The sequence below is a fragment of the Phyllobates terribilis genome, unplaced genomic scaffold (assembly GCF_046119375.1).
Source record: "Phyllobates terribilis strain yellow unplaced genomic scaffold, ASM4611937v1 Scaffold_157__1_contigs__length_4398786, whole genome shotgun sequence".
NCBI classification, from domain to species: Eukaryota; Metazoa; Chordata; class Amphibia; order Anura; family Dendrobatidae; genus Phyllobates; species Phyllobates terribilis.
The window spans coordinates 1446748-1468267 of record NW_027362917.1 but is presented as its reverse complement, the minus strand read 5'-3'; positions in this window follow the sequence as shown (position 1 = coordinate 1468267).

Here is a 21520-nt window from a genome sequence, read left to right as displayed (position 1 = left end):
TTCCACCATTGAATTGCTCAACTTGGGTAGAGGTGTTTCCTGGACATATTCTGCAATCTTATTGGATCGGTCTAAGAGGGACATGTCTGCAAATTGATTCTTAATATTATAGAAGTTATCATAGTAAGACCGAAAAAGATCTACAATTTTTGGGGGATTATGTTCATCCCTGCTCTCTTTCCCTTTAACATTTGGGATAAATGTAAGGTGGAGCATTCTGGCCAATGGTCTCCCGCATTTATCTGAAAAATCGTAGAAGAAACGTTTTGATTTTTCCCTGGATTGCAAATATTTTTTATCTAGAATTTTTTTTCATTCGTCTCTTTTCTTTGTCAAATCAACAAGAGTGGAGACAGAGAGGTTTTGTTTATGGAAAATTTCAAGGGAGTGAATTTGATTTAATGATTCTCCTATTTTCCGAGCCCTCTCTTCCTTTAGCCTTGAGCCATGCTTTACCAGGATCCCTCTCATGACACATTTCAAAGTCTCCCACTGTAAAGAAATTGAGGTTTGATCAGAAGCGTGAATCTAAATGAAAGACTCGATAGACTCCCTTAACTCTGATTCACACAGAATATCTTTAATAAGGTTATCATTTAATCTCCAAGTCCAGGAGTGTTGGGCTAGGGATGGAAGAGATATTGTCAGAAAAAACGGAGGGTAGTCCGACCACAAAATATCTCAGATTGTGGTCTCGGGTTGCCAAGACAAAGCATGATGGCTCAAAAGAAAGAGGACTATGCGACTATATGAGTTATGTATATGCGAAAAATATGTATAATCCTTACCCTGAGGGTTCATTATCCGTCATACATCGGTCAGTCGAAGAGCGTGAAGGGCCCTTTTGAGAGATCGAAGCTGTCTAATCGAGACTGTTCCCTTACCCGAAGAGGTATCTACTTTTGGGTTCATGGTAAAGTTGAAGTCTTCCCCCTGCAATCACTGTACTTTCTGAGAAATTAGACAATGCGGTTAAAAATGCGTGGTATGCAATAATCTGACCCTTGTTCGGCAAATACCAATTAATAATTGTGTATATTGAATCTACAATTTTTATCTTGAGAAATAGGTATCTGCGTTGTGTGTCAATAAGTGTGTCAAGTAAAGTGTATGTGTAGCACCCTGAGGATTCGGCTGCTACAGGGGTATTGCACCTCAACCCAGAGGTGTGATATTCCACTCCCGGGTAAGGATGGAGTGTGGAACTGAGCTCAGATAGACTGCATGCACTACATACATCCCATTTCAGAGGAGCAGGCCGACGGTACTCCCACTTAGAAATGTGCAGGTACAACCGAGCCTGTTCCTGGCTGGAGTGGGAGGGGGGTGGTACATCCCATGTAGTGTAGGGGCAGATAGGGGGAGCAGTCTGGGTAGTGATAGGAGCTCATTGGGTGCTGGTCACCTGAGCTCACACATAGAGGGATATATAAGGTGGGCACCAACTAGAATCAGGGTCAGACGCAGAGAGTCAGTCAGCTGCAGAGGACAAGTCAGATGCAGAGAGCAGGAAACAGCAGCCCTGGAGAGAGAGAGAGTGGAGCAGAGAAAGACCCAGAGGGGGAAGACTGAAGGGACCCAAGAACCCAAATTAGAGCACCGGGTGAGGAGTCAGCATCAGGGTACCGGAACCCAAGCTGGTGGGGGCAAAAACAATCCCTAGCCAGAGACCGGAGATCGTGGGCAGCGTTTGCCACGGTCACCCACCACATTCACCCCGAAGGCACACCACATGAAGGGTCAGGGAACCCAGGGCCAAGGGTGTCCCAACAGAAGGCCCGAGGGAGCTGGACCTAGGTGAATCACTGGTGGGGACGGCTGAAGAAAGGACAGAGGGAGAGCTCAGGGCCACGCTCCGGACTTGTTTGGGGGTTGGCTGGATCCAGGACCTGGTGGACGCAGCACGGCTCGGGTGGTCACTAGCAGCTGGAGTGACCAGTACAACATCTGCAGTAAGTAAACACCCTTAACTGCATAACCCGAGTCTGTCTTCATTGCCGGCTGCACCGCACCACCACAACCCCCATCCTCTGCGCCTGTCCCCTCTGAGGCTATACCCCTCCCGTTGGGGGTTATCCCACCAAGCTGCGCATCCACCATCAGCCTCAGCGGACCCTGCTGCAGCGGCGGCCACAGTGACCGCATCACAACGGGTGGCGTAGTCGACACAAAAGAACTTTAGTAACATCTGTAGAACTGCCACATCACACTGAGCTTGACGCCCTGGGCACGGGACCGGGTCACAGCCGCTCGGAGACTACAAACCCCCCCCATCTGATCCGGTGCCGGGTATTCCCCTCAAAAAGGAATATGTCCCAGGGGGCGCGTCAACTTTGGCGTAGTCGGCGGGATTACGTGCCCGCAACACCCGGGTACTGCGTGCCTGAAGAAAAGTGCAAGTTTACCTCAGAAAGAAGTCTCCCGCCGGTTCCGGAGGGTCCACGCCATCGGACTCCATCACCAGTCGTTTCCCGCCGATTGTCCGCCATTTCCAGCTTGTTCCCGCCATCTGCCGAGTTTCCCGCCACTGGGAAGCGATTCCCGCCAAAACCGCAGATTTCCCGCCTTGGAAGAGCAGCGGACGCCATTATGGGCGTGCCAAAGGAGGGCAGGAGGCCACCTCCCATCGTGGGCCAGGACAGAAAATGGCGCCAAAAGTGGAAACCGCCCCCACCAACAGAGACTGTGATGCTGGAGGTGTCTGTCAGCGTGAAAGAACTCCCCCTGGAGCTGACAGTCACCGAGTTGCCCCGGGACCGCCCTCGAAGTGGGAGGAGACGAAAGAGAAGAGAAAAGATGGGTGTCGCTTGGAGCAGTCTAGAGCGAGCGCACCCGGAGGCAAGAGGTCTAACGAGGAGTAGCGGAGGAGCTCACCCGGAGATGGAGAGAGAGCAGAACAGCACCGGCCCGCTGGCCAGGAGTCTGCTAGAGACCGAGGAAGGAGGGCAGAGCAGCACCGGCCCGCTGGCCAGGAGCCTGCCAGAAGAAGAGCAGAGCAGCACCGACCCGATGGTCAGGAGCCTACTAGAGTCCACAACCCCGCTAGGTCTAGCGGAGATCTTAGCGCAGCTCCCCCGAGACCGGGAGTGTGCACAAACTGCCCTGGAGGGCCTCGCAAGGAGGATGGCCCGGGTACAGCGCGAGATACTGGCGGAGTGGAGCCGGGAGATGGCCCAGCAAGCTGAGACCAGTCAACGGAGCACGCTACCCTGGAAGAGGAAGCAGACCGCCTCTGAGGATGGCGCGGGAGGACCCAAGGCCGGAGACGGCGCCGAGGAGGGAGCCGAACGCATGGAGGCAGGTAAAGGGGACGCTTATACCCCATACCGAGAGACCGCCCACCTGCCCCGGTTCCCCGTCGCAGAGCCCGAAAGTCCCCCGTCCGTGCCCGTAACCGCCATGTCACCGACGCAGACTAGGCCCCAACCGGAAGCCGCCGCCGCGACCCCTGTGACGTCACACGCCTCGACCCCGAGCGTGACCAAGCAGGAAGTACCACCAGCCTGGTCGCAGGGCCTAGAATTCCCGGGCGCCGCAACACCAACAGCGCCCCCTACCTCTGCGGAGCCTCCGGCCTGGTCGCAAGGCCAGGTAGCCCAGGGCGCCGCCGTCCTAACGGTGCCCTTCACCTTCCAGGTGCCCCAGGCCTGGCCGCAAGGCCTGGGCAACCCGGGCGCCACCACCACCGCGCCCGCGCCCGAAATACCAAGGGTGCCACACCTGGGGGAGGACCTCTTCAGCCAGCTCACATGGCCGGACGGGCGGCCCTTCATCTGGCCCGAAGGATACCATGAGCTGGAGTGGCAACAAAGACTAGGGCCCTTGTGTGAGCCCCTGATCCCGGCTCCGAAGCCCGTGACTCGGGTCTCGCCTCCTTTAGAAGAAGCCCAATTCGTGTGGGACCCCACGGGAGAAGATTTGATGGGGTTCACCGGAGAAACTCGGGCAGTCGCCGCTGAGCGTACTGAGTGTTGTCGTCAGCAGCTAGCAGAGTTTAAGAGAGAACGGGAGGAGAGGCGGGTCAGAGAACAACAGGCCCAAATCCGGAGCGCGGAGCAGAAGAGCCGGACTAGGAGGAACCCCCGTGCAGCGCATTGTCCCCGCACCATCGGGACAGTGATAAAGTTCAACCCGCAGCATGGGTGGGGCTTTATTCGGGACCGTAACAACCGCGGTGACGTTTTTGTGACTCGCAGAGACGTCGAGTCCCACCTGCCGGAAGGTCACAAAGGCCGTGACCTCTACGTCGGAGACGAAGTCACTTTCACCCGGCACAAGTGTGCCAAAGGACCTTACGCCCTCCACGTACACCGCTTGACGGAGGAGGAGTTGCGGTACGGAGAGGAGGAGCCAGAGGACCCGGATGGGTCTGAAGCAACACCATACCAAGAAAAAGCAGGAGGGAGCCGTCGTTGAGGACGGGAGTAGAGACTGTATATAGTTGCCCGTCGGGGCACAGTGAACCGTTGCTGCTAAAATAGTCCCCGTTGGGACCAGTGAACTGTTTACCCGTTAACCCCTTCATCCTACAGGCTGAGGACTGTGAGCAGCCATTCCCTCCCCTCTACCTGGCCGAGGACTGAGAGCGGCCAACTTCCCTGTATATAGTTGCGCTTCCTAAAGCGCCCCCTACCGGTTTTATCGGAAAAACCAGTTTTTCTAAGAGACTGTCGCACTTTTCCCGGACACACGTTGCACAGTGTCCGGAGGAGGAACCAGAGACAAGAGAAGTCTACGAGAATGTTTATATAAAAAAGTTTTATATATATAATGTTTTATATGTTTTATATGTTTATATGAAAAAAATTGTATGTTTTGGTGTTTTATGTCTTTACAGCCCGAGGACGTGCTGTGATTTACCAGGGGGGAATGTAGCACCCTGAGGATTCGGCTGCTACAGGGGTATTGCACCTCAACCCAGAGGTGTGATATTCCACTCCCGGGTAAGGATGGAGTGTGGAACTGAGCTCAGATAGACTGCATGCACTACATACATCCCATTTCAGAGGAGCAGGCCGACGGTACTCCCACTTAGAAATGTGCAGGTACAACCGAGCCTGTTCCTGGCTGGAGTGGGAGGGGGGTGGTACATCCCATGTAGTGTAGGGGCAGATAGGGGGAGCAGTCTGGGTAGTGATAGGAGCTCATTGGGTGCTGGTCACCTGAGCTCACACATAGAGGGATATATAAGGTGGGCACCAACTAGAATCAGGGTCAGACGCAGAGAGTCAGTCAGCTGCAGAGGACAAGTCAGATGCAGAGAGCAGGAAACAGCAGCCCTGGAGAGAGAGAGAGTGGAGCAGAGAAAGACCCAGAGGGGGAAGACTGAAGGGACCCAAGAACCCAAATTAGAGCACCGGGTGAGGAGTCAGCATCAGGGTACCGGAACCCAAGCTGGTGGGGGCAAAAACAATCCCTAGCCAGAGACCGGAGATCGTGGGCAGCGTTTGCCACGGTCACCCACCACATTCACCCCGAAGGCACACCACATGAAGGGTCAGGGAACCCAGGGCCAAGGGTGTCCCAACAGAAGGCCCGAGGGAGCTGGACCTAGGTGAATCACTGGTGGGGACGGCTGAAGAAAGGACAGAGGGAGAGCTCAGGGCCACGCTCCGGACTTGTTTGGGGGTTGGCTGGATCCAGGACCTGGTGGACGCAGCACGGCTCGGGTGGTCACTAGCAGCTGGAGTGACCAGTACAACATCTGCAGTAAGTAAACACCCTTAACTGCATAACCCGAGTCTGTCTTCATTGCCGGCTGCACCGCACCACCACAACCCCCATCCTCTGCGCCTGTCCCCTCTGAGGCTATACCCCTCCCGTTGGGGGTTATCCCACCAAGCTGCGCATCCACCATCAGCCTCAGCGGACCCTGCTGCAGCGGCGGCCACAGTGACCGCATCACAACGGGTGGCGTAGTCGACACAAAAGAACTTTAGTAACATCTGTAGAACTGCCACATCACACTGAGCTTGACGCCCTGGGCACGGGACCGGGTCACAGCCGCTCGGAGACTACAAACCCCCCCCATCTGATCCGGTGCCGGGTATTCCCCTCAAAAAGGAATATGTCCCAGGGGGCGCGTCATATGCTTATGACTTGTGGACTGCGATGGAAACCGGTGGTGTCCGACTGCTGGATCCAGGTTTCAGTGAGAGCCAGAAGGTTGAGGGAATTAGAGAGGAAAAAGTCATGGATGTAAGAGAGTTTATTACAAGCTGAGAGCGCATTCCAAAGGGCACAGTTGAATGAGACAGAAGATATGCAGGGAATATTAATGAGATTAGCAGGGTTTCTGAATGTAACAGGGAAAGAGTTAGTGTTATTATTACTGGAGGGTCCTGGGTTGGGAGAAATATCACCTGCGACTAATAGACGGAAGATACAGAGAGTGAGCAGATGGTTGAGTGATTTGTGAGAGCGTTTCCTGTGTTGCAGTTGTTTCATCTTAGGAACTTGATCAGATTTGAGATGGGTCTCTTGTAGCATGAGGATATGAACCCTCTGTTGGTGCATGGAGTACAGAATCTGAGAACGTTTCTGAGGGACATTAGGACCTCTAGCATTTAGTGAACACAATTTGACTGTGCTCATTTTGAGGACCAAGGGATAGGGCTAAGGGAGGATTAATAAAAAAGAAAAAGGAATAAAACTCTAAGAAAAAGAAAGGCAGTTACTCTGTCTAAGTGATAATAGTTCCTTTCTTTCAGGAAAAGATAGGAAAAGAAAGAGAAAACACAAGAAAGAAGAAGGAGAAATCAATTGGGAACCTTCCTCAACCACAAGAAGGGTCCTCAATGAGGAGGACTATTAGAGAAAAAAGAAGAAAATTCCACACCCGTCCAGCGGGATGCAGATGCCCTTAATGGAAATGCGCTTTCTATGGAAGTTAGCTCCCCCCTAGGATTGGTCCGCAGACCCTAATGCTTTAAAACATTTACTTTTATGAGAAACTTATGCTATTTACCCAAACTTGAATGCCCAAACTGCATGTAACAATATCTATGCATGTGTGCATATATCAACTTGTTTAGCAATCAGGGAAGCCTTTACATCAATCAGTAGCAAAGAGAACAATGAGTGAAAGTAGTGAAGCCATTCAGTCTGGAGGTGACGCTCCTCTTTCCTCCATTTTTCTTGCCAGGGTTGTGAGCCTTTCTTCTCTGGGGGCGAGGTGCATCACTTATTCCAAGGAGGCCTGGCCACAATGATGGGAGCAACTGGACCAAAGGAATTCCCAGTCCATTAGTGAACGCTGATAAGTCTCCCAGACTTCGCAAAACACATATAGTTCCAGATTGTCTCACTTGAAATCTAAAAGGAAAGCCTCAGGAACACAGGATTTTATGGTGTCTCGGCATGTCGAGCAAGCGTTTCCAGACACGTCTCTTCTGAAGTGTGCACCAGGACAGGTCAGGCATAATCTGAATAACATGTTCATTAAAGATAATAGGCTCCAATGTACGGGCTTTAGCAAAATGTTCTCTTTCACTTTATATCTGTGTATCCGGCGTATGACATCTCTAGGCCTGTTTGTATCCGCAGACTTGGGACCCAAAGATCTATGAGCCCTGTCAAATTCAATCTTCATAAAAACACTCTTCATTGAAAAAATATCTGAAAGGTCACAAGTCCGGTAACCGGCTGTTCCAAGCCAACATTCAGACTGCTGTCTATATTCATTGCATATACAATTGGGAACTGGGAAGCGTCTTATAGGATATCCTGCAATGCACATGATCAAACACGACTAATCACAGGAAAGAAGGTCACAGCAGGTAACAAAGCAGCTGAGTAATAAAGAGATATCGCATCATAATAATCAGGGGCGTACATAGAAATCATGGGCCCCAGAAGAGCAGATCTCACAACTTTACCGCACGTACAGAGTAATTTTCCTCCTATTTAAAGGGGTCTTCCCAAGAACGAAAGTTCATTTTAATCAATAGATCTTGGAATAATAATAACTTCCACAATTGGATGTGTTTAAATAAATGTTCCTGTGCTGAGATAATCTTATGAATGTGCCCCTGCTGTGTACTATGTAATGGTCGTGTTTGACCATACAGGAACATGGTCTGATGATACCACATCTCCTGGGCAGGGGGGGGAACAAAAGACAATACAGATAGCACAGCACGGGATCACAGCTGATTCTTTTTGTGAGGTAAAACATTTCCCTGCCTGTTTTTAAACAATGTTTTACTTCAAAGAAAGAATCAGCTGTGATCCCCTGCTGTAATGTCTATAGACTCTTTTCCTTCCTCCCCTGCCCAGGAGATGTGGTATGATCAAACCATGTTCGAGCACGGTCAGACACTGCCATTACACAGTACACCACAGGGGCACATTTATAAGATCATCGTAGCGCAGGGACATTTTAATTACACATTTCATTTGTGGAACTTATTATCATTCCAAGAACTTTTGTTTGTGGAAAAACCCCTTTAAGCCCTAGATTCCCCTTTCATTGCTCCTATAAAGTATGATGCCAACTCAGGGCCACCATTGGGGCATTGCTGCCCTTACTACTGTATGGGGCCTGGTGAACAGAAGCAAAAAGGGGGGGTCGGGGCACCCGTGCCCCTCCTCTCTTTGCCTCTACTCACCGTGCCTCGGGGAGTCAGGGGCAACAGTTCAGACCTTAATGTGCCCGGCGGCCGGAAAAGAGTGCTATACCTTTAAACCGCCACTGGGTGCATCATGGTCCTGACACAGGTCATGTGACATGCTACACGCTCACTTTCATTTTGGAGCCGAGCAGCAGCGTGCCATATGTGCATTGGGACCTGGGACAGGCAGGCAGACTTCAGCAGTGGCGGAAGGAGGAGGTAGGCTGACTGTGTGTGTGTCAGTGTCTGTGTGTGTGTTTCAGTAAGGAGGCAACAGTGGCAGCAGCGGGCAGTGTATGAGCACTGGGAGATGCTGCTGGGGGAATTTCTGGCCCTGTGAGGGGGGGCATTTCTGGCCCTGTGAGGGGGTATTTCTGGCCCTGTGAAGGGGCTATTTCAGTCCTTGTGAGGGGGCTATTTCTGTCCTTGTGAGGGGGGCATTTGTGGCCCTGTGAGGGGGCATTTCTGACCCTGCGAGGGGGCATTTCTGACCCTGTGATGGGGCTATATCTGGCCCTGTGAGGAGGCTATATCTGGCCCTGTGAGGAGGCTATATCGGGCCCTGTGAGGGGGCTATATCTGGCCCTGTGAGGGGGCATTTGTGGCCCTGTGAGGGGGCTATTTCTATCCTTGTGAGGGGGCTATTTCTGTCCTTGTGAGGGGGGCATTTGTGGCCCTGTGAGGGCATTCGTGGCTCTGTGATGGGGGTATTTCTGGCCCTGTGAGGGGGCTATATCTGGCCCTGTGAGGGGGCTATATCTGGCCCTGTGAGGGGGCATTTCTAGCCTGGGCGGAGTCTCAGGCAGGCCCCAACATTTTACCAGTATGGAGCCTTGAAATTCTTGGTGGCAGCCCTGTGCCAACTAAAAAGCCCCCAAAACACTTAAGATACCCACACAGTACCCTCTACATGTACAGTATGATGACCCTAATGTACCTAGGGTCGGGACAAGGTACTTTAGTGCCCTGAAGCCAAATGCACCCCCCTTCCAACCCACATGAACCCTCAACCCCCATGTAAAGGAATAGGTCAGCACAGTGGCTCAGTGGTTAGCACCGCAGCCTTGCAGCGCTGGGGTCCTGGGTTCAAATCCCACCAAAGACAACATCTGCAAGGAGTTTGTATGTTCTACCCATGTTTACGTGGGTTTCCTCCTGGTTCTCCAGTTTCCTCCCACACTCCAAAGACTGATAGGGAATGTAGATTGTAAGCCCCAATGGGGACAGTGCCAATAATGTCTGTATTGTAAAGCGCTGCAGAATATGTTGGCGCTATATAAATAAAAAGATTATTATTAGGTCAGAGACTAAGATAACAGGACCCCTAACGCACCTCCCCCTCTGATGACTCGTGATGGTCCGACAACAAATTCCACTAGAATTGTTACCTGTTTCACCAAAAAATAGCAGCAAAAGTAAAGTGGGGTACGTTAGAGGTGATGCTCAACAGGGAGTGTGTTTTTATAGTTAAGTATGAAATCATTGCTTGCAGTCAATTTACATGATAAAAGGGAAAAATAGCGATATTTAACTGACACGTGATTATAATGGAATAACAGATGGATGAAGTGGCTTCCGAGGATTGTTGGAGTAGGCCAAATTTTCTTTTTCTTTCCAGAGCCATATACAAAATCAAGTTCTCCCTCACTTTTCGATCTCCTCGTGTTCTCCTTCCCAGTTCCCAAATCCTCCATACCTTGCTCCGTTTAATACACTGCCCAAAAAAATAAAGGGAACACTGAAATAACACATCCTAGATCTGAATGAATGAAATATTCTCATTGAATACTTTGTTCTGTACAAAGCATAATGTGCTGACAACAAAATCACACAAAAATCATCAATGGAAATCTATTAACCAATGGAGGCCTGGATTTGGAGTCACCCCCAAAATTAAAGTGGAAAAACTCACTACAGGCTGATCCAACTTTGATGTAATGTCCTTAACACAAGTCAAAATGAGGCTGAGTATTGTATGTGGCCTCCACGTGCCTGTATGACCTCCACGTGGATGGAGCGAGCCATGATGTCCCAGATGTGCTCAATCGGATTCAGGTCTGGGGAACGGGCGGGCCAGTCCATAGCTTCAATGCCTTCATCTTGCAGGAACTGCTGACACACTCCAGCCACATGAGGTCTGGCATTGTCCTGCATTAGGAGGAACCCAGGGCCAATCGCTGTGCGGCCCTCCAAAGAAATGCCACCCCACACCATTACTAACTCACTGCCAAACCGGCCATGCTGAAGGATGCTGCAGGCAGCAGATCGCTCACCACGGCGTCTCCAGGCTCTGTCACGTCTGTCACATGTGCTCAGTGTGAACCTGCTTTCATCTGTGAAGAGCATAGGGCGCCAGTGGCGACTTTGCCAATCCTGGTGTTCTGTGGCAAATGCCAAGCGTCCTGCACGGTGGACTGTGAGCACAACCCCCATCTGTGGTCGTCGGGCCCTCATACCACCCTCAAGGAGTCGGTTTCTAACCGTTTGTGCAGACACATGCACATTTGTGGCCTGCTGGAGGTCATTTTGCAGGGATCTGGTAGTGCTCCTCCTGTTCCTCCTTGCACAAAGGCGGAGGTAGCGGTCTTGCTGCTGGGTTGTTGCCCTCCTACAGCCCCCTCCATGTCTCCTGGTGTACTGGCCTGTCTCCTGGTAGCGCCTCCAGCCTCTGGACACTACGCTGACAGACACAGCAAACCTTCTTGCCACAGCTCGCATTGATGTGCCATCCTGGATGAGCTGCACTATCTGAGCAACTTCTGTGGGTTGTAGAGTCTGTCTCATGCTACCACGAGTGTGAAAGCACAACCAACATTCAAAAGTGACCAAAACATCAGCCAGAAAGCATTGGTACTGAAATGTGGTCCGTGGTCCCCACCTGCAGAACCACTCCTTTATTGAGGGTGTCTTGATAATTGCCAATAATTTCCATCTATTGTCTATTCCATTTGCACAACAGCATGTAAAATTGATTGTCAATCAGTGTTGCTTCCTAAGTGGACAGTTTGATTTCACAGAAGTTTGATTTACTTGGAGTTATATTCTGCTGTTTAAGTGTTCCCTTTATTTTTTTGAGCAGTGTATATTCTCTGCAGCCTTCCATCCCACCTGATCCGCAGTGGAATGTACACTTCCTGCTGATGACTTTCTGTGGAACGCAAACGCACGCCGCTCATGTAACCGCTTGTGTTTTACACAACTTTACAGGACCTTTCCGCGTCACCCACGATGTCGCTTCAGGTCTTCCAGGATCACATTCTAGGTCGGGCTATATTTATTATACCTTCACTACACTTCCTTGCTGGCTATACTTTCAAGTGGACTACTGCTAAGGAGTTTCAGCCCTTCAGTGAAGAGATTTTCCTAGCTAAGTAAACAAAGTTTGTATTTCTGTTTGTCTGCCTTCCCAGCTCCTTTCCTGTCTCCTCAGTTAGGTTTTGTGGGAACTTATTCTTGTTGAATTTATTATTCTCCTTATTTTCCCTTTTTGCGTGTGCTGTAAGTTTCCTCTGCCCATATCCTCGTATCCCTCTGCACACTTTCCCTCTCCTAGTTATCTGTGCAAAGTGGCCTCTCCTCTGGTTCCCTAGGAGGTATGAGAAACCTTTTGACGGCCTTTTAGGGAATCAGGTCGGAGGTCATGTTTTCAGTTCTGCAGCTAGGGATTGTTTGGTCTGTACAGGGGCCAGTAGGGTGTTGGTGTGGCTCCTCGGGGTTGTAGGCTGTACTATTTCCGTTACCAGTGTATGAGTGAGTTACGTGCATAACAAGATTTGTTTGTAATAAGAAAAAGATTCGTTTTTCTAAGTATTATACCAGTATGAGACATGTAATGAGTGACAGTTAACACCCCTTTTCATTAAAAATAAGCTCTGAAGGCAGATTCTGAAGAGATCATTTACATCAGATTGCATATATCAAGGTATCATATTATTCAATGTTTTATGACCTGCATACTCATATAAGTAGACATATTAAGAAAGAAAAGAATCGATAAAATGTTTGACATCACCATAATCATACTGACCTTGAGAATCATGTTGACCATAATATATTTTACCACGCCATTAATGTTGAAACCAATAACCCTTCCCACCTCCCTCCCCTCTGAAGAAATTAATGTTCACCTCAGTTATCATGAAAGTTAGAATCAGTCCTGCAACCAGTGCAGTCATCCAGGACAAGGCATTTTGGTGACCAAGGCCGATAATGCCAATGGCACCCCACCCCCAAGCAAAGGAATGGGTCAGAGAGTAAGGTAATAGGACTCCTAACACATCCTTCTGCCCAGACTGGTCAGGTATCAAGATCTGATTAGAGCAGAAAAGCCATTATATGTGGTGTACGTCAAGGATGAGGCTTAAAAGTGATTGCAGTTTCAGAGTTACATATAGAATCATTCATTCCTTAAAGGCCACTTAAAGAATTCCAGGGACAGATGGTGATAATAATCCCTGACATTCTAGATTCTGACAGCTGTAATTTTTCCATATTTCGGCAGACAGTCATGCAAGGCCTGTTTTTTTTTTGCGGGACGAGTTGACATTTTTATTGGTACCATTTCTGGGCGCACTACATTTTTTCATTGCTTTCTATGCAATGGACCAGGCAACTGTTAGGTGGATTCATAACTGGCTTAGTGATCGGACTCAAAGGGTGGTTGTAAATGGCTTCACATCCAGCTGGATGAATGTCTCAAGTGGGGTACCACAGGGCTCCGTCCTGGGACCTGTATTGTTCAACATCTTTATCAATGATTTAGATGAAGGAATTGAGGGTAAACTGATTAAATTTGCTGATGACACAAAGCTAGGAGGGATAGCTAATACTAGAGAAGAGAGAGAGAGGATTCAAAAAGACCTAAATAAACTGGAGCAGTGGGCAGCAACCAACAGAATGGTTTTTAACAGGGAAAAATGCAAAGTACTACATCTGGGCAATAAAAATGAAAAAAGCATATACAGAATGGGAGGAATAGAGCTAAGCAACAGTACATGTGAAAAAGACTTAGGTATACTAATAGATCATAGACTGAACATGAGTCAACAGTGTGATGCAGCAGCAAAAAAGGCAAATACAATTCTGGGATGTATTAGCAGAAGCATACAGTCTAGATCACGTGAAGTCATTATCGGTCTTTACTCCTCTTTGGTCAGACCTCATCTGGAATACTGTGTACAGTTTTGGGCACCACATTTTAAAAAAGACATAGACAAACTGGAGCAAGTTCAGAGAAGAGCGACCAGAATGGTGACTGGTCTGCAAACCATGTCCTATGAGGAACGGTTGCAGGATTTGGGAATGTTTAGCTTGCAAAAAAGAAGACTGAGAGGAGACTTAATAGCTGTATACAAATATGTCAAGGGCTGTCACATTGTAGAAGGATCATCTTTATTCTCATTTGCACAAGGAAAGACTAGAAGCAATGGGATGAAACTAAATGGGAGGAGACACAGATTAGATATTAGAAAAAACTTTTTGACAGTTAGGGTGATTAATGAGTGGAACAGGCTGCCACGAGAGGTGGTGAGTTCCCCTTCAATGGACGTCTTCAAACAGAGGCTGGACAGACATCTGTCTGAGATGATCTAGTGAATCCTGCTTTGAGCAGGGGGTTGGACCAGATGACCCAGGAGGTCCCTTCCAACTCTACCATTCTATGATTCTATGATTCTATGATTCTATTCCGATTTTTGGGAGGCAGAATGAACAAAACCCAATTCAGGAATTGTTTTTCCTTTTATGTCGTTCCACGTGTGGTAAAATTGATAAGGCGACTTTATTCTTCGGGTTAGTACGATTACAGCGGTTTTTATGTTTTGCTGCTTTTGCACAATAAAAACTAATTTTATAGAAAAAATAATTATTTTTGCATTGCTGTATTCTGAGAGCTGTAACTTTTTCATTTTTCAGCTGACGGAGCTGTATGACGGCTTTTTTTTTGCTGGACAAGAAGTTTTCAGCGATGCCATTTTTATTTACATTATCATTTTGATCACGTCTTATTCCACTTTATGTTTGGCGGTTTGATGAAAAAGCATAGTTTTTAGCCCTGTTTTTTTTTTTTTTTTTTTGCAGTGTTCACTGACGGGGTTAACGAGTGTGACAGTTTTGTGGGGCAAGACGTTTCGGATGCAGCGATACCAAATGTGTATTTTTTATTTATTTTTTTACATAAAGGACAATACATATATTTTATTATTTTTAAAATAATTTTTTCAATTTTTTTTTTTATACTTTTTCACTTTTAGCAGTCTGATCCCAATTATAAAGCATAACAATGCAGGAGCACTGCTATACCTTATAACTGTCAGTTCTGCACTGACCCAAGTTAGATCATGCACTGCGCATGATCTACCTAACTTGCTAGCGCCTGCTGACCCGGATATCGTCATGACGACATCGGGTCACCATGCAACAAGCAGGCTCCTGCGATTTCATGTGGGGGCACCGATCCAAGAGCAGGCGGGGCTCCCTCCCTCTGCCTCCCAGAGTCTACTGAGTACGTCTAAGGTCGGTAAGGAGTTAAAATGCATGAAGACCTTTTGATGCCCAGATGACTGAAAGAAGATGTCTTTTGTGAGAAAGAAAAGAGATTTAGGCTATGTGCCCACGATGCAGAAATGCTCTGGATTTTTCCTGAGCGTTTCTGCATCTCCCTGGCAGAAAAAACGCATGCGGATTGTACATGTGGATTGTACGTGCGGATTGTACATGCGGATTGTACGTGCGGAGTGTGCGTGCGGATTGTGCATGCGGATTGTACGTGCGGAGTGTGCGTGCGGATTGTGCATGCGGATTGTACATGCGGATTGTACGTGCGGAGTGTGCATGCGGATTGTACATGCGGATTGTGCATGCGGATTGTACATGCGGATTGTACGTGCGGAGTGTTCGTGCGGATTGTGAATGCGGATTGTACATGCGTTTTCCTGCCAGGGACTTGCGGATGTGAAGCGTTCTTCACTTGCATTTCCACGTGCGGGTTGACAAGCGATTTTAGCCTCACTTGGAAAGTGCTTGACAACTTGGTCACACTATATAAATCCATGTGACGCGCCCCCTGGGCCGTGGGGTACTCTGTGCCTGCCCGGTCGTTGCATGATCATTTCATGCATGATAATGCCCCGTCTCATGCTGCACATAACACATCTGCATCTCTGGCTGATATGGGCATAAAAGGGGACAAACTTATGGTGTGGCAGCCATGCTCCCCTGACCTCAACCCCATTGAGAACCTCTAGAGCATCATCAAAAGGAGTGTCTATGATGGCGGGAGGCAGTTCACATCTAAGCAACAGCTCTGGGAGGGTATTCTGTCCTCATGCAAAACAATTGAAGCAGAAACCATCCAAAACCTGACAAATTCAATGGACCAGAGAGTTCAGAAGCTCCTTTCAAACAAGGGGTCCTATGTGCAAATGTAACATCACCTAGAATAAAGTTTTGAGTTGAAAACTGTTTGATTTCAGTTTGTAATAACCTGCTAATGCTTATAATTGCAAAAATGACCATTTTTTTGTTCTTTATTAAAATTAAAAGGTTGAAAACTCTGCTGTGCATAATAATTTGGAACATGCATTTTGAGTGCAGTTTGAGTTTTTTATTTTTTAAAAAATATACTGTTATCATAGGCAGTTTGTACAAAAACCTTTCAATTGTACTCTAATAGTTATTTGACTGGAAAATTACAATGACTGCAATTCATATAGGTAATTTGGGAAAATCTGAGAAAATATTATTTGCATAATAATTTGGAACACAGTGTAGTGCAGGGGTGATGGCGCAGATAATAATCACAGAGACAGTGGGGTGCAGTCTTTACTCACAGTTCTTAAGTTCCTCAGGTTACAGGTTCCGGACTACAACCTCCCACGTCGTGCTGCGTTCACCAGGCAGGGGTTCAGCAATCCCTCAGGTAATTTAAGAGTGCCTGACAGGACCCCTTTCTATGTGCCTTCCTCAGTCGTCTTCCTGCGCTGGCTCTCGCCCTCCTTTCCTTGCAATCAGTGTCCCAATCCGGTAGCCTCAGGTCTTGTCGGGCGACCTGCAGTCCCCTGGACCCTCTGTGGCCACCTTCTCGGCGATATAATTGCAGATGTGGCCGCTGCAACTTACAAGCACAGCAGCCTCCAGTTCCTAGCTGGGCCTTGTAGTTCTCCACTAGTTTAGGGGCCTGTCCTCTCTGCGGCTCGATCCCTCCACCGCCTGGCAGATTCGGGCGTACGGGTGGCCTCCAGCACTTCCCGTACCTCTGGGATCCCTTCTGTTCCTGGAGCCTTTCTCCTGCTCCCTCTCCTCTCTCTCAGTCCTGGGCCTCTCGGGCTAGGCAACCTCCCGAGCAGAGCTCCTGCAGAGCCCCTGCTCCTTTCACTTCTTCTTCTCTGACTGGCTTGTCTTTCTAAGATGGTTCCCCCTTTTATATCACTCCCTCACAAGTGCTCCCCTGAACTACGTCCTCCACCCACACCCACTACATGGTTCCCCCTCACTAGGTTCCCCTCCACTCCAGCCAGGGACCACGTACTGTGCTCTCCCGTAAGAGCAATCTCGCCCTGCCCTACTGAAGTGGACGTGTTGGGTGCAGGTGTTAGGGTCCCGGGCAGCACTCTAACCTTACCTGAGAGTGAGATACCACACCTCTGGGTGAGATGCAGTACCTCTGTGGCGACTGAACCCGAAAAGAATGGTAAAAAATAAATATTATACTTACCTTCTGATGGCCCCCGGTGTCCTTAGCGATGCGTCCTGGCTTGCCGGCAGCTTGTGATGGTCTAAAAGGACCTGCCATGACGTCATTTAGTCATGTGACGGGTCACACGACCGCTGCCGTTGGTGGTCACGTGACCCATCACATGACCCGTTACATGACTAAATGACGTAATGGCAGGTCCTTTTACCATCGCGAGCTGCCGGCAAGCCAGGACGCATCACTATGGAGACCGGGGGCCATCAGAAGGTAAGTATAATATTTATTTTTTATTTTATTTTATTTATTTTTTTACAGGTACTATGGTACCCAGGTATGGAGGAGTCTCCTCTTCTCCAAACCCGAGTACTATCCGCACATTGAATCGCATGAAAATCCGCATGTGCTTATCTAGTGATGCGGATGTCATGCGATCCAATGCAAGTGAATGGCGGCAAAACGCTGTGACTCCGCAAAATAATTGGTAGTGCTGCATATTTTTTCGCAATGATAATCCACAACGGAAATTTCCGCAGCATGTGCACAGCACATGCGGATTATCATTGGGGAGCATTGCAGACCCTTTACCAAGCGTTTTTTATGCGTTTCCGCAGCGGAATTGCCACTGCGGAAACGCTTAAAAAACGCATCGTGGGCACACAGCCATAAAGTAGAAAGGAGAACTCTTTTCAAAGAGTTGGACAACAAAAAAGGTACATGTGTTGATACATAAACAGGGCAGGGCCGTTTGTCCACAGGAAAAAGGCTTTTTAAGTTTCGGAGAGGGATACCTCACACTCTTTAGAAATCGCTATTGTCACCCTGCATACACATTCCTTTCAACAGAACAGCTTCAGTAACAGACAGTATGCCTCTGAAATAAAATATAGAATACTAGAATTTGTACAAATCTGATATTAACGAGACATACATTTTCAGCACTGTGGCTAACAGGGAAAGAAAACACATAATTTTTCATAACTGAAACCCCTACCAACGAGCCACAAATCCACAGTAAACAGATAACTGATAACAGCTATCCCAAGTTTACTATCCAAGTAAAGATAAAATCCCGATGGAAAATATGGCGTCAATCTCGAACTTTTGCGATCATCTGGAGAGGAGTTATGAAATAAGTTGGGGATTTCATAAAATCATGAATGGCTGAGACCAGCCCACAACCTGACCCATGTGAGGTCATCATGGGGGAGTGTGTGGATGGGACTCAGGAGTTGATAAAAGATCAAGCCAAATTATGAACTATGTTCGTGCAGAGAGATACATTTCAGTGTCTGAATGATTCCCATCCACTGGACTTTCTTCAAACTAAGCGCTTTCTTTTCCTAAGGCTGAATCATACCTGTGATCAGGGTGGTAAGTTTCTTTTGTTTTATTACTTTATTTTATGTAACTGTATGCAGTATTGTTTTGTCCCCTTTATAAAATCTTTGGTTTATTTTTCAGAAACACTGTCTCCCTTTGAAATAAATATAACATTTAATAGTTCTGTTCCTTTTATTATTATTATTATTATTATTATTTATATAACTCCATTGATTCCATGATGCTGTAAATAAGAAGGAGTTACATACAAAATACAGATATCACTTACAGTAAATAGACTAAAAATGATAGACTGGTACAGGGGGGAAGAGGACCCTGCCCTTGCGGGCTTACATGCTATAGGATGGGGAAGGAGACGGTAGGTGGGGAGTTGCAGCAGCTCTTGTGGTGGTGATGTGGTAGCGTGAGCATTGCAGGTTGTAAGCTTTCTTGAAGAGATGGGTTTTCAGATTCAGTCTGAAGGATCCGAATGTGACAGATAGTCGGACGTGTTGAGGCACAGAATTCCAGAGGATGGGGGATATTCGGGAGAAGTCTTGGAGGCGATTGGGTGAGGAACGAATGAATAAGTGTGGAGGAGAGAAGGAGGTCTTAAGAGGTCCGGAGATTACGTGAGGGAATATATCAGGAGATTTGTTCAGAGCTGTACGGAGGAAAAAGGTTATGGATGACTTTGTACGTCAGTGTTAGTAGTTTGAACTGGATACGCTGGGCAATTGGGAGCCAGTGAAGAGATTTGCAGAGAGGGGTAGCAGAGAAGTAGCGAGGAGAGAGATGAACTAGTCGGGCAGCAGAGTTAAGGACAGACTGGAGAGGTGCGAGAGTGTTAGAAGATGCCTTTTTTTTTTTGCCTTAGAAGATGACTGAAAGAAGATGCCTTTTGAGAGAAAGAAAAGAGATTTAGGCTATGTGCCCACGATGCAGAAATGCTCCGGATTTTTCCTGAGCGTTTCTGCATCTCCCTGGCAGAAAAAACGCATGCGGATTGTTCGTGCGGATTGTGAATGCGGATTGTACATGCGTTTTCCTGCCAGGGACTTGCGGATGTGAAGCGTTCTTCACTTGCATTTCCACATGCGGGTTGACAAGCGCTTTCCAAGCGATTTTAGCATCACTTGGAAAGTGCTTGACAACTTGGTCACACTATATAAATCCATGTGACGCGCCCCCTGGGCCGTGGGGTACTCTGTGCCGGGCCGGTCGTTGCATGATCATTTCATACATGATAATGCCCCGTCTCATGCTGCACATAACACATCTGCATCTCTGGCTGATATGGGCATAAAAGGGGACAAACTTATGGTGTGGCACCCATGCTCCCCTGACCTCAACCCCATGGAGAACCTCTGGAGCATCATCAAAAGGAGTGTCTATGATGGCGGGAGGCAGTTCACATCTAAGCAACAGCTCTGGGAGGGTATTCTGTCCTCATGCAAAACAATTGAAGCAGAAACTATCCAAAACCTGACAAATTCAATGGACAAGAGAGTTCAGAAGCTCCTTTCGAACAAGCGGTCCTATGTGCAAATGTAACATCACCTAGAATAAAGTTTTGAGTTGAAAACTGTTTGATTTCAGTTTGTAATAACCTGCTAATGCTTATAATTTCAAAAATGACCATTTTTTTGTTCTTTATTAAAATGAAAAGGTTGAAAGCTCTGCTGTGCATAATAATTTGGAACATGCATTTTGAGTGCAGTTTGAGTTTTTTATTTTTTTAAAAATATACTGTTATCATAGGCAGTTTGTACAAAAACCTTTCAATTGTACTCTAATAGTTATTTGACTGGAAAATTACAATGACTGCAATTCATATAGGTAATTTGGGAAAATCTGAGAAAATATTATTTGCATAATAATTTGGAACACAGTGTAGTGCAGGGGTGGTGGCGCAGATAATAATCACAGAGACAGTGGGGTGCAGTCTTTACTCACAGTTCTTAAGTTCCTCAGGTTACAGGTTCCGGACTACAACCTCCCACGTCGTGCTGCGTTCACCAGGCAGGGGTTCAGCAATCCCTCAGGTAATTTAAGAGTGCCTGACAGGACCCCTTTCTATGTGCCTTCCTCAGTCGTCTTCCTGCGCTGGCTCTCGCCCTCCTTTCCTTGCAATCAGTGTCCCAATCCGGTAGCCTCAGGTCTTGTCGGGCGACCTGCAGTCCCCTGGACCCTCTGTGGCCACTTTCTCGGCGATATAATTGCAGATGTGGCCGCTGCAACTTACAAGCACAGCAGCCTCCAGTTCCTAGCTGGGCCTTGTAGTTCTCCACTAGTTTAGGGGCCTGTCCTCTCTGCGGCTCGATCCCTCCACCGCCTGGCAGATTCGGGCGTACGGGTGGCCTCCAGCACTTCCCGTACCTCTGGGATCCCTTCTGTTCCTGGAGCCTTTCTCCTGCTCCCTCTCCTCTCTCTCAGTCCTGGGCCTCTTGGGCTAGGCAACCTCCCGAGCAGAGCTCCTGCAGAGCCCCTGCTCCTTTCACTTCTCCTTCTCTGACTGGCTTGTCTTTCTAAGATGGTTCCCACTTTTATATCACTCCCTCACAAGTGCTCCCCTGAACTATGTCCTCCACCCACACCCACTACATGGTTCCCCCTCACTAGGTTCCCCTCCACTCCAGCCAGGGACCACGTACTGTGCTCTCCCGTAGGAGCAATCTCGCCCTGCCCTACTGAAGTGGACGTGTTGGGTGCAGGTGTTAGGGTCCCGGGCAGCACTCTAACCTTACCTGAGAGTGAGATACCACACCTCTGGGTGAGATGCAGTACCTCTGCGGCGACTGAACCCGCAGGGGCGCCACACATGCAGCCGGCATGGCTTTATATAGTGTGACCGTAAAAGAATGGTAAAAAATAAATATTATACTTACCTTCTGAT